Below are 12,389 nucleotides of genomic sequence, written 5' to 3'. Positions count from 1 at the left end.
AAAAAAAAAAGAAAAGAAAATATCAGAATCATGAAAATGAGCAAGAATACTCCGAAAAGACTGTACTTACCAGAAAGAATTGTTTCAACTATATAGCAGCTCCGATTCTAGGTTAGGCTCAAAACTTTTCAGACACCCCTCGTATGTCAATTTTATGTCTTGTACAGTTGACAAAGTTCAATGTATACAGTTTATATATTAAGCATATAAATTTACCAAATGGATAATCATAAAATGTTCTTCCTCTCTGCAATTTTGTGTTCAGGTAGAAAGAAAAAAAACATTTCAATTTTGTAAATTATTATTGTTTAGGCCCAGTTCCACCCTAATCCTATAAACCAAGATCAAATGCTTTCTTTGTGACAAACCCATTGCTAATCTCATCTTTTTGTATATCAGGCCTACTTATTCAGTGTGTCCTTCCCACTTTAAGAAGTTATAGTGTGATTTACAGGAAATTTTGGTTGCTATTTCTTCCAAGATGAGCAGCAGGATACAAGCTGTCTTACCTTTTTTAAGTTCATTTGTTGATGAAGTTGAAAATGTCAAGCTTTTACAGATTTTGGTTGAATTCTTAGTTTGTATGTTGTTTATGCCCTTTTCAAAGGCTTACTGCCTCAAAAGCTTTGACTCCCTAAAGAGGGAACTGAAGTGGTATGACATTCATGCTTTTGTCATCGATACTGAAATGATTTTCCATCAGAAACAGATTGACAGAAATATAAACTATAGACAAAAATCTAGTTTTTTTACAGTTAGTAAATTATACAGTGTTTTAGTGAGTTTATCCAACTTAAATTTATCAACATATTCAAAAAATTTACTAAAAAAACCCATATAAAATCACAATGTTACTATAAGATTATTTTCCAGCTTAGATTAGTTCTTATAGCTAGTATACATTTTAATATTTGTTAGTTTTGCAAGATAGATTTTGCATTCTGTTTCATATATAAAGCCATCATATTCAGTACAGCAGATGGCAATCACACATTCACACATGTGTGCTGATACACACATATTTTCATAACCATTATCTTAATACAGTTGTTGTTTAGTGTGGGTGTGTGTGATGACTTAACGCATTTGTCATCATATTTCTGTTGAAATACACTGGTTTTGTTTCAGGTAACTTGGAAAGTAATGATAAATTTAGTAAAATATTAAGCTGGTTTTGGAACATGATGTGACATAAAATTTTGATGGGTTGTTTTTATTTAGATCACTTTAAAATAGGAAATTTGTATTATAGAACAATGGGTGATTTCAAGCAATTTGGTATATATATATATAAAAAAAAGATTTATGAAATGAAAAATCAACAAATTTTTGTACATTAAAATTAAATATATTCATTAAAATGGAATATATACATGTTCTATATATTTTCTTTGGACATGTTTGAAATTGAGCATTCCTATTTCATTGAACCCAATGATAAATTTTGTGCGTGCACACACACATTCTTATATTCTATTATATTATTTCTATTTGCAAATGCAACATTTTGTTATATCTGCAAAGTATTTGTTCCTAACCAGTCCTTTTCTGAGATTTTGATTTTTAATGTTAAACTCTGAAAGTAGAGCACTTTACTGTAAATGTTTACACATTTCACCTGGTCTTGATAGATTCTGGCTCTATTTTGGAGCAACAACCAAATAAAACCAGTAACTGTCCTTCTTTTTATCTACACATTTTAGAAACATGTAACCATAACCACAGAAAATATAGAATATGCATTTATTTATGTTAATTTGTATACAGGGTTTAGTTTTCACCCCTAGTTAAACCTTGCACAGAGAAATATTCTTGTACTATATGCAAAATATCTCTTATTATATACATGCATAAACATGATATAAGAAACAGAAGTAGAACTCAATATATGAGTATTTATTTTTTTACTTTTTAATCATGCAGATAGGGTGATAAATTGAATATTAATTCAATTTAAGAATTTGTTATGTGTGTAAAACGTTAATGTTTGAATGCAGTCCATAGATAATTTTTTATTCTGTATATTTCACATTTTGTCCTGTTCTGGTGTTTTGCGAAATTTTTTCTGGAGAACATTATATATGCATAGGAGTGGCTGTGTGGTAAATAGCTTGCTTACCAACCACGTGGTTCCGGGTTCAGTCACACTGCATGACACTTTGGGCAAGTGTCTTCTACTATAGCCTCGGGCCGACCAAAGCCTTGTGAGTGGATTTGGTAGACGGAAACTGAAAGAAGCCCGTTGTATATATATATATATATATATATATATAAATAAAAGTATGTGAGTGTGTGTATGTTTGTGTGTCTGTGTTTGTCCCCCAACATCGCTTGACAACTGATGCTGGTGTGTTTACGTCCCCGTAGCTTAGCGGTCCGGCAAAAGAGACCAATGGAATGAGTACTAGACTTACAAAGAATAAGTCCTGGGGTCGATTTGCTCGACTAAAGGTGGTGCTTCTGCATGGCCACAGTCAAATGACTGAAACAAGTAAAAGAGAAAAAAAGAGTACATATATATATATATATATATATATATATATATATATATATATATATATATATATATATATATATATATATGTGTGAAAGCACGTGGTTGGATGTATAAAAGATAATAAGAGTGAAAAAACTACAGAAGGCTTGTGTTACTTGGTTAAAGTATACATTTAAATTATATCAGAAAAATGTTAGAAAATCTTTTTGGTATATAAACATTGTATTTTGAGAAATAACCGGTTTCGTGTTGTCTTTTCAAATTTCTCTACTTCATTGTGTCGTGTTCGCTCCAGTCTGAGAACGTGTGTGTGTGTGTGTGTATAATCATCCTTTAACATCAGTTTTGCGTGTGTTTGTGTTTAAGTTCTTGTAACTTAACTGTTTGGGGAAAAGAGATTGATAGAATATGTGCCAGTTTTAAAGAAAGAATAAGTGCTGGGGCCAATTTGTTTGATTAAGTTTCTTCAAGGCAGTGTCCTAGCTTGGCCTCCAGTCTAACGACTGAAACAAACAAATTGTAAAAGGTAAAAGAAGGGGCTGGTAATTGAAAATAGTTGAAAAGCTCTATGAGACTATTTTACAGTACACTACAGAATACTCTTCCACTGTTACTTGTTCACTATCTGGTCTAGTATGTCTTACTAAGCAGATAAGCAAACTTTTCTTCACTCATTAACACCCTTAGAACATATATTTTTCTACTGTAGTGAATTGTGTCAGCAACTCCTTCTCTCAACTACCTGGCTACCCCACCATCTTCCTGAACCCATTCATGTTACCCATCCCTTGTCATTTTCCCACACTATGTGTTTTGCCACTCAGTGACTTTGTCAAGTTCTGTTTTGTTTTGTTTTTTTTTGCTTCTCCTTGTGCCACACACCTGCAAAGCCATTCAGCGGGAAATCCTATGAGTACATTTGTTTTTGTTTTAGATTAAGTCAGAAAACAAAAAGTAAACATAATATCACTTCTTGCTTTAACTAATAAGTTGTTGCTGGATTTGTTCATATCTTTGTAATATCCTTGAAAGTTAGCTGCGATAATAATAGTTTCCTACGTAGGCCTGTTCTTATAAACTTTTGTAGAGGATGACCTACATATACTACTGGTACTTCTTGACTCTGCAGGAGGCATGAAAGGCTAGATTGATTATAATAGAATTTTAACTCATGTAATGAGAACTAAATATGAAAAATGCATTGAAACTGGCTGTCACATATTTGTAGGAGTGGAATAAAGTTGATTTACATTGAAGCCTACGATACTTTACTAGTATATATACTATGTTGGGTGATACCCAATACTAAAATAGCCCTCCATGTGGGTTGTACATGACTTTTTGCCATCAAAAATCAGGAGTGTTGAAAGTTAATGTCATAGATTTTAGCAGATTGCAATGGAAACAGTATTTTGGTTCCTATGACAACAAGCAACTGCAATGGCATCAGTGGAAGCAGTGGAGCCAGACAATTGTTAGAGAGGTTCTGTAGCTATTCCTGCCGCCTCTACTTGGCTCCAAAGCAGCTAGTATCAGTTGTGAGCCAGGAACACTCCAGCTTCTCCTGCCAGTTCAAAGACATGCAGGATATTTTGACCCTCTAATAGTAGTAGTAGTAGCAGCAGCAGTAGTAGTGATGGAGAAGAATTAACTGTCTCCTACTTATTGTTTCTATCACTCTCTCATGTTATTTGTGGTATGTGTTCATAAATATGTACGAGTGCATGTATACATGTGTGTGTATGTAAGTATATATATATCCGCACACATAAGTGGGTGCATATGTGTGTGTGTGTGTGTGTGTCTGTATGTGTGTAGTGCTTACCTAGTTGAATAATATATGATCAGTACAGAAATTGTAGGGAAAAGAATTCTCACTGTTTTTCTGTTTTTTTGTTTTTCTTTCTGTGTATCAAACTACCATTCCTCACCCTTTGCTCTGGCCAAGATGGTAGATTTCTTTTTTATAATTTCTGTTAAAAATAAAATAACTAACATGTGCATGAATGTATACCGGTGCACTCACATGCATCTAGTCATACACATACATGTGATATATGTATGCATACACATCCACACCCATACACAAATGTCTTTGCATATTTGTGTGTATGTTGATATAGATATGAAATGTTGATATTTAGAGTATACATCATCTACAGCAGCATTATACATCTGCTTTTTCATGCTGTCCTGTTTTGGGCAGTATTCTATGGATGGATGCTCTTCTTTTTAGTCATCCCTTCAGACTGGCAGGGATGTAGCAAAGATAGATAATGATCACACACGCACGCACGCACGCACGCACGCACACACACACACACACACACACACACACACACACACACACACACACACACACGCAGGGACCATCATCATCAAATGCTTGCTTTTTCTGGCAGGCATGCTTTAGTGTGTGTGTGTGTGTGTACATAAATATGTTATATATGTATAAAATATATACATAGGCGCAGGAGTGGCTGTGTGGTAAGTAGCTTGCTTACCAACCACTTGGTCCCGGGTTCAGTCCCACTGCGTGGCACTTTGGGCAAGTGTCTTCTACTATAGCCTTGGGCCGACCAAAGCCTTGTGAGTGGATTTGGTAGACTGAAACTGGAAGAAGCCTGTCGTGTATATGTATATCTGTGTGTGTATATATATATATGTATGTATGTATGTGTGTGTGTGTCTGTTTGTCCCCCCAGCATCGCTTGACAACCGATGCTGGTGTGTTTACGTCCCCGTAACTTAGCGGTTCGGCAAAAGAGACCGATAGAATAAGTACTAGGCTTACAAAGAATAAGCTCTGGGGTCGATTTGCTTGTCTATAAAGGCGGTGCTCCAGCATGGCCACAGTCAAATGACTGAAGCAAGTAAAAGAGTAAAAAAGAGAGAGTATATGTAGTCAATCATCTGTTGAGTGCAAGGTTCCTTGCATCCTTTTTTCTGTGAGCTGTTTTGCTGGCATGGATGGTACCTGATGAAATACTTGAGCATTTGCTTAGTCTTCACAAGCTCACCACTGTTCTTTGCCAGGTTCCAAAAGACCCATTGTTTTTCCTGTGAACAGAGGTGAAATTTTCAGTCAGAATGCATTGAGTTGAAACACTCTGATATTGCTCAATCCACCCCCACCCACCCCCTTTCCTCCTTGCTTCTCTTGCTGGCACTTTGTTTTCTTGCTTCTGAAAAGTGGAAAATCAAAGTTGACCACAACAGAATTTTAACTTAACAACGCATAGGAAGCTCCTATGAGCTTCAGTGTCATGTATATGATGTTGGTGTGTTCCTTGTAACCTAGCAGTTCAGTAAAAGAGACCAAAAAACCCTCAAAGGGAGTGCTCCAGCATGGCCACAGTAAAAATGACTGAAACAAGTAAAGGAATAAAGGAACACACACACACACACACACACACGGCGAGCTGGCAGAAACGTTAGCACGCCGGGCGAAATGCTCAGCGGTATTTCGTCTGCCCGCTACGTTCTGAGTTCAAATTCCGCCGAGGTCGACTTTGCCTTTCATCCTTTCAGGGTCGATTAAATAAGTACCAGTTACGCACTGGGGTCGATATAATCGATTTAATCCGTTTGTCTGTCCTTGTTTGTCCCCTCTGTGTGTAGCCCCTTGTGGGTAGTAAAGAAATAACACACACACACACACACACACACACACACACACACACACATACACATACAAATATACAATCACATCTGTCCATGTATGTATGAAAAAGATGGGTGCATGCTTCCATGCGTACACGTATATAATTCCAGTTCATTATGGTGGAAGGGAGCGAACTAGGGAGTACACAATAGCTTTGTAAAGGAAGTGGGGGTTTCTGTTGATGCTGTTTATATTTCAACTGCATCAGTCACCACCACCAACACCTCTGCTGCTGCTGCTACTACTACTACTACTACTACTATTACCACTGCCACCTCTTGTAGTAGTGATAGTAATAATGTTAATCCTTTCCCCTCTTTCTACACTTTAATCCAGCAGTCCTAGTGCAGGTGCAGCTCCTTTTGAAACCAATTTACAGAAATGTATAGAGAGGAATGGTAGAGGGAGAGAGACCTAGATCTTTATTGAAGATTTGTGGCCATGGTACTGGTAGTAGTAATTATGGTAGTGGATAGGTGGTGGAAAGGGATGTACTATGTTTCATGGTTCCTTGTTCTACTTCGATAAATATATATATTTTACACACACACATATATATGCACATATACACAGCAACTGTAAAGCCTATTTTGCCAAAGCTGTCATGTCCCATCATGCCTAAATTCACCTGTCTTCTGTCTGTCTCCCACTCCACCTCCCTCTTTTGCCTTTTAGAAAACACTTTTAACCCTTTAACATTCAAATTACTTGGTCAAATGCAATGTTTATTCATTGATATTGTCTTGAAATTAAACATGCGTTTTCTCATAGCTTCAAGATTTCGATAATATTATTTATTTTTTCAGAATGACATTGATAGGTAGGTCTGAGGGGCCAGATCTGGCCAGTCTACATCTGAAACAAGTTGAATAGTTGGGCCAGATTTGGCCGACTTAAATTCTAAAGGGTTAATATTGTCTAAACTTCACTGATATTCAATGTTACTAGAGAAATATTTTGTAAACTAATCATAAGTAGTAACGTTGTTGTTTAACCTATTCAACACCAACTTGCCTGATATAGGCTTTTTTCTTTTGTTTTAAAGAGATCTAAATTTAAACTTTCCAGCGAAATTTCTCATTAATTTTTATTCCAAACATAAACTTATTGAAGAAATTATTCTGCTAACTTCATCATTTCAACATTATTTGAAATAAAAGCAGTATTTCAACAGAAATATGGTCACAAAAGGGTTAAGTGTCAGGTATAACTAATAATTAACCCCATTTTCTGCTTGATTTATGCCAATGAGGCCTTTCTAAAAGGTAATCAGTGTTGCACCATCCTATTTTTTCCCCCCTTTTAAATATGTGTGATCCTCTTCAAGAACAGTGAAATGTTAGACTAGATTGCTTACAGCACTTAGTACTTCTGTATTCTATTTATACATCAGGCTGGTTTTACTTTGATTTCCATTCTTGTATGATGGATAGAATCTACTAAAGCAGAATCTCTTCAACTAAAAATTTCACAAAGGTTGAAACTTGTGGAAACGAGAGTATTGCTGGGTAGACTGATGTCAGTATTTGACTGGGACTTACTTTATATCCATCAAAAGGATAAAGTTAACTTGGACACGAATTTAAAAGGTTTATAATACAAAAAAAAAAAAAAAAAAAGAATAAAAGACTAACAAACACTATTGTCTTTCCTGATTGTAATTTCATCTCATTCTCTACTCATCATCATAATCATAATCATTTAGCATCTGTTTCCCACGCTGGTATGGGTTGGGCATTTTGACTGGAACTAGAACTGATAAAGCCAGAGAGCTACACCAGACTCTTACCTGTTTTGGCTTGGTTTCTGCAGCTGAATGCCCTTCCTAGCAACAACCACTCCATAGAATGTACTGGGTGTCTTTTATGTGTCACTGGTTCAGGGGACTTGGAAAAAAATATTGGGCCATATTATCTGGTTTTTGTCTCCTTCAGTTAACGTTGCCTCTCATCTTTCCAGAACTGATAAAGTATACACTAGTCATGTACTAGATTTGATATATCGACAATATAACCGAGGGAAAATACCTCAGGAGAGAATTCTGATAGTAAGGCATTAAGTTTTAGAAACTGACATCTTCTGAAAATTCCTTAAACATATCCATTGTTTTCACCTGTTCTTCCAACTATTTGAAATATTTCAAATTTTCTACTTTTGTAACTTCTTTAGATATTAATTTCTAGAAATATATGAATGAGAATTTTTTATCAACATGCAAAACTATATTTTTTTTAAATGATCTGAACATTTAAAATACTTCAAGTAGTTGGATGAAACTCGACAAGATCCTAGTTCACTTTAAACATGAAGTTCCCTACAATCTACATATTGTCCTAAATTTTCTATCAACTGCTTTTATTGGAATTATCTCTGTTGTTTTTAGGTGTGTTTAAGTGTTCCTAGGTGTTTTTGATTACTAAATTTTTGGATAATCTTAGCTCATTGAAATTTAACAACAGACTGTGTTAGATATGTGAGAGAGACATCATGTGACTCCTTTTTATCTCTGGCCCTCTGGAAATGTTAGAAATCATTGTACCATGTAGAAGAAGAAGTGATATAAGGCAGGCATTAGTAAGAAGTGACAGAGTGGTGTATGCAGGTGATGTAGGAGAGAACAATATACTGATATTCTTTTATACTCCCACTGTCTATCCTTTCTTACCCAGCTGTTACAAAACTACAGTATGACCTGCTCTCTTGTTCAGCCAGGTGATGGGCTATTTTTACAACCCTTTGTTCAGAAGAGAGGTCATGACCTTGTATAAACTGATGACTTTATTTTTCTTCTTTCTTTCAACATGCCTGTCCCCCACTCCTAATGCACCCCTCCCCATTCAATCTAACCCCCAAGACTTTACAAATTCTCTTTTTCATATTACTAACTTTATGATACAACAATATATTCATTATAGATACTGTAAATATATAAAATTAACCTTATTTGTTTTGTTATTTATTAAATCTCAACCCCGCCCCACCCATTGCCCTGGAGGCAAATAAAAGAAATCATCATTGTTAGTATATCAGACAAAATGCCTTGGGGTATTTAGGTATAACTCTTTATGTTCTGGATCCCATCAAGGCTGCTTCTTTCTGCTAGTTAATGTTATATATGTATACATATTTATTTGTGTGTGTGTGTGTGTGTGTGTGTGTATAGGTGTATACATATGTTGGTTTATGCCAGCTGAAAGAGAGGAATGCTCAATACATGTTGAGGATATGGTAATTTTATTGAAACTGAAACTTTTTGTATCTAGGGTTTCATATCACTGAAGAATCACAGTAGCATGAAACAGTTTCAAACTGTTTCAGTTTATCTATCTATCATCATCACTGTTTAATGTCCACTTTCCTTGCTGGCATGGGTTAGACATTTTGACTGAGGACTGGCAAGCCAGGAGGCTGCACCAGGTTCCAATCTGGCAAGGTTTCTACAGCTGGATTCCCTTCCTAACTACAACCACTCCGTGAGTGTAGTGGGTGCTTTTTATGTGTCACCGGCATTGAGGCCAGTCAGGTGGAACTAGCATCAATGAATTATGAAAAAGAAAAAAAGTTTAGTTAAATAACATCTAAACATTTGTAAGAATGAATGAAATAAATACAGTGTGAAATCGCTTCAAAATATTTAATGATTTACTGGGCACAACTCAGCAGTGGTGGTTACAATGCAGGCGAGGTCAGTATTGGTTGCAGTGACATAGATTTGCTATGGTTGCATTGACACAACCCTTTGGTTTCTAATGATACATATCAGAGCTGGTTGTAATGACATACCATCAGTTGCTTGAATGACACAGCTCAATAATGCAAGTAAAGAAAGACGTCAACAGTTTTTTTTTTTATGTTGACAGAGCTCAGTCATCATAAATATATCAGAAAAACTGTTAAGAACAACATAGCAGGGCGTTGATTTGAAATATGGTGCAGCATACAAGTAGTTGTAGTGTGAACTAGGTGTCAACTGTAATGACTCAGTTGTTGTGTGAACTCAGTGTTGACTTATGACTAGTTGTTCTGTGAGCTCAGTGGTGGTTGTAATGACTCATCTGAGTATTTATTGTGATGTAATGACACAACTTAATGGTGGTTATAATATCTCAGCTCTGAGTTTATCCAAATGAAACATTCTGTTCGGATTGCATGACACAGCTCAATGACAACTCTGGTGGCTTTTTATCAGCATAGCTTTTATATAGTGTTGACTAATGACAAGGCTTTTATAGATATAGTGTCGACTGTATTGAAGTTGTCCACTGATAGTTATACTGACCCAGTTCAGTATGCTAATTGTTGTGAAAGATCAGTGATGGTTCTGATGACAGATCAATAATGATTGCGAAAGTTCAACTCAGTGGTTGTTGTGATACTGATCAGTCAGTGCAGCTATTTATAACACAGCCATTTGTGTTTGTAACTACACCTTAAGATTGGCTTTAACCACACAGCTTAATGATTCTTGTAGAAACTTAACTGAGTGGTCGAAGGTTGAGGGACCTCTCCTAGAAGAAACACTGCTCTCATGCAATACTTCTTCCAGCTTCTGCTGAATGCTTGTTTTGCCATTCAGTGACTCTTCCAACTGACCCATTGTATTTTCTTGTTCTAACAACAAAAGAAACTACATATTAATTCCATTCAAAATAGGGTGAAGTGTAGACATTATATGATAGTAGAAACAGTTGTCAGGGAATGTATCTTTTTCATTTCTTCCAGCCTTTTACATTTGCTTTCTTCCAAACTCCAATATACATTTGACCATGTAAGAAGAATCGTGTTGATAGGTATATTCCAATCTGTTCAATTGTCTGCTTCTGTGCCATGTTGCATCTCAAGTAAAGGCTTGATTGACAGGAAATTGGTTGCAAGTAATCATGAAAAATAACTCCATATCTTGAAACACAAGAGGTATCTTTTGGAATCAACAGCTTGGTTCCAGCATTGGGCCTTGATGCCACCTCAGCTTCAATCATAGAATTATTTATGTAAGATGATGCTGTAGCTTGTAATGTACCATTAGAATATCCAATTTATAGGATCTAAGTTTCTCAAAAGTATGATGCAATTTTCCTTCTTTCATTCATGAATGTGTGGTGGAAAAAGTAGAGTAGTTTTATGAAATCAAATATTGATCTTCATAATATACTTAAAGAGTTTTTATTTTGTTTTTTTTTACATCTTCTGTCATCTGGGAATCTAGTCCACTTGAATTCATTCACCCAACCAAATTGCATAGTTCAGGGAGATTACTATATGCAGGGCAAAGGTTATTAAGGAGAAGGATTTTTAATATGCTTATTTTAGCTCAGTAGAAATGTTACCCTTTCCCTACTTCTAGAAGGTAATTTGCAATTTCTCATTCATCAGGATTACATATAGTCAAGGCTTGGTTTTCAGCTCCATTGTTTCCACGTGATCCCAACAATTACTTCAACAATTTGTGGTCTTGCACAGTGGTATACAACTTGGCAAAATTTGCTTCAAGTCACCAGACAGCAGTACAGCTAATGGCTTGTTGCAGTCTCATACATTTTATAAGTTTCCACCTAATCAGAGATTTATTTATGTTCTATAAGTATCTCATCACTTGATAGGTCAGCTGCAATTTCATTCAGTAGTTATTTAAATAGGAATCTTGCATTTGAAGGGATCTCTCTTTGTGGGGGCAAAATAGCTGAAATTCCAGATACAGCAATATAGCAAGTGCAATCTCTTTGAAGTTGGTGACAATCCAGTATGATGTTTGGCACATAAATCTTTTTTGTATCTCCACATGCCTTCAAACACAAAATTTTATACCTTGTTTGTCATTTAAAGAGATGATGACTTTAGCAAGACAATGTTTTGCTCTGTGTTCACTGTTGACAGAAGTTCAGCAATACTTGCTTGAAGTTGATGTGTGATCTATTTTAAAACCTATTTCTTTTCTAAATACTTGGAATTTGTGTAATAGTAATAATACATGTTTTTGGTCAAGGAAGACTAATTGATATGGATGTTCAAGCTATGTTCAAAACTTTCCTGGAACTTCAAGAGAAAAGAGTCTATGGTTCACTCAGAAATGACTTGTTCAAAGTGAGCTTGTTGCAAAAAGTGCCAAGCTTTCTGACCTTATTTTTCCTGTTGGCTCTAAACTATAATGCTACACTTGATAGAGATATCTCTTGTCTTTGATTCTGTTGAAAACCAAATTACTCTACTTGAGGTATCTGCCTGAGTGTC

At 35.6% G+C, this 12,389-nt stretch overlaps 1 protein-coding gene across 24 annotated transcripts in view; it reads left to right on the top strand.

The window, feature by feature from the left end:
• The window catches only part of LOC106874579 (single-stranded DNA-binding protein 3), a 186,456-nt gene that overhangs the window by 101,365 nt on the left and 72,702 nt on the right, over nt 1-12,389 (top strand). The gene's annotated exons all lie outside the window — the stretch shown is intronic.

Source organism: Octopus bimaculoides, chromosome 8 (genome assembly GCF_046866305.1).
Source record: "Octopus bimaculoides isolate indiv1 chromosome 8, ASM4686630v1, whole genome shotgun sequence".
In the NCBI taxonomy this organism is placed as follows: Eukaryota; Metazoa; Mollusca; class Cephalopoda; order Octopoda; family Octopodidae; genus Octopus; species Octopus bimaculoides.
The sequence above is the reverse complement of the archived record's forward strand: the minus strand, read 5'-3'. Positions and strand labels throughout refer to the sequence as shown.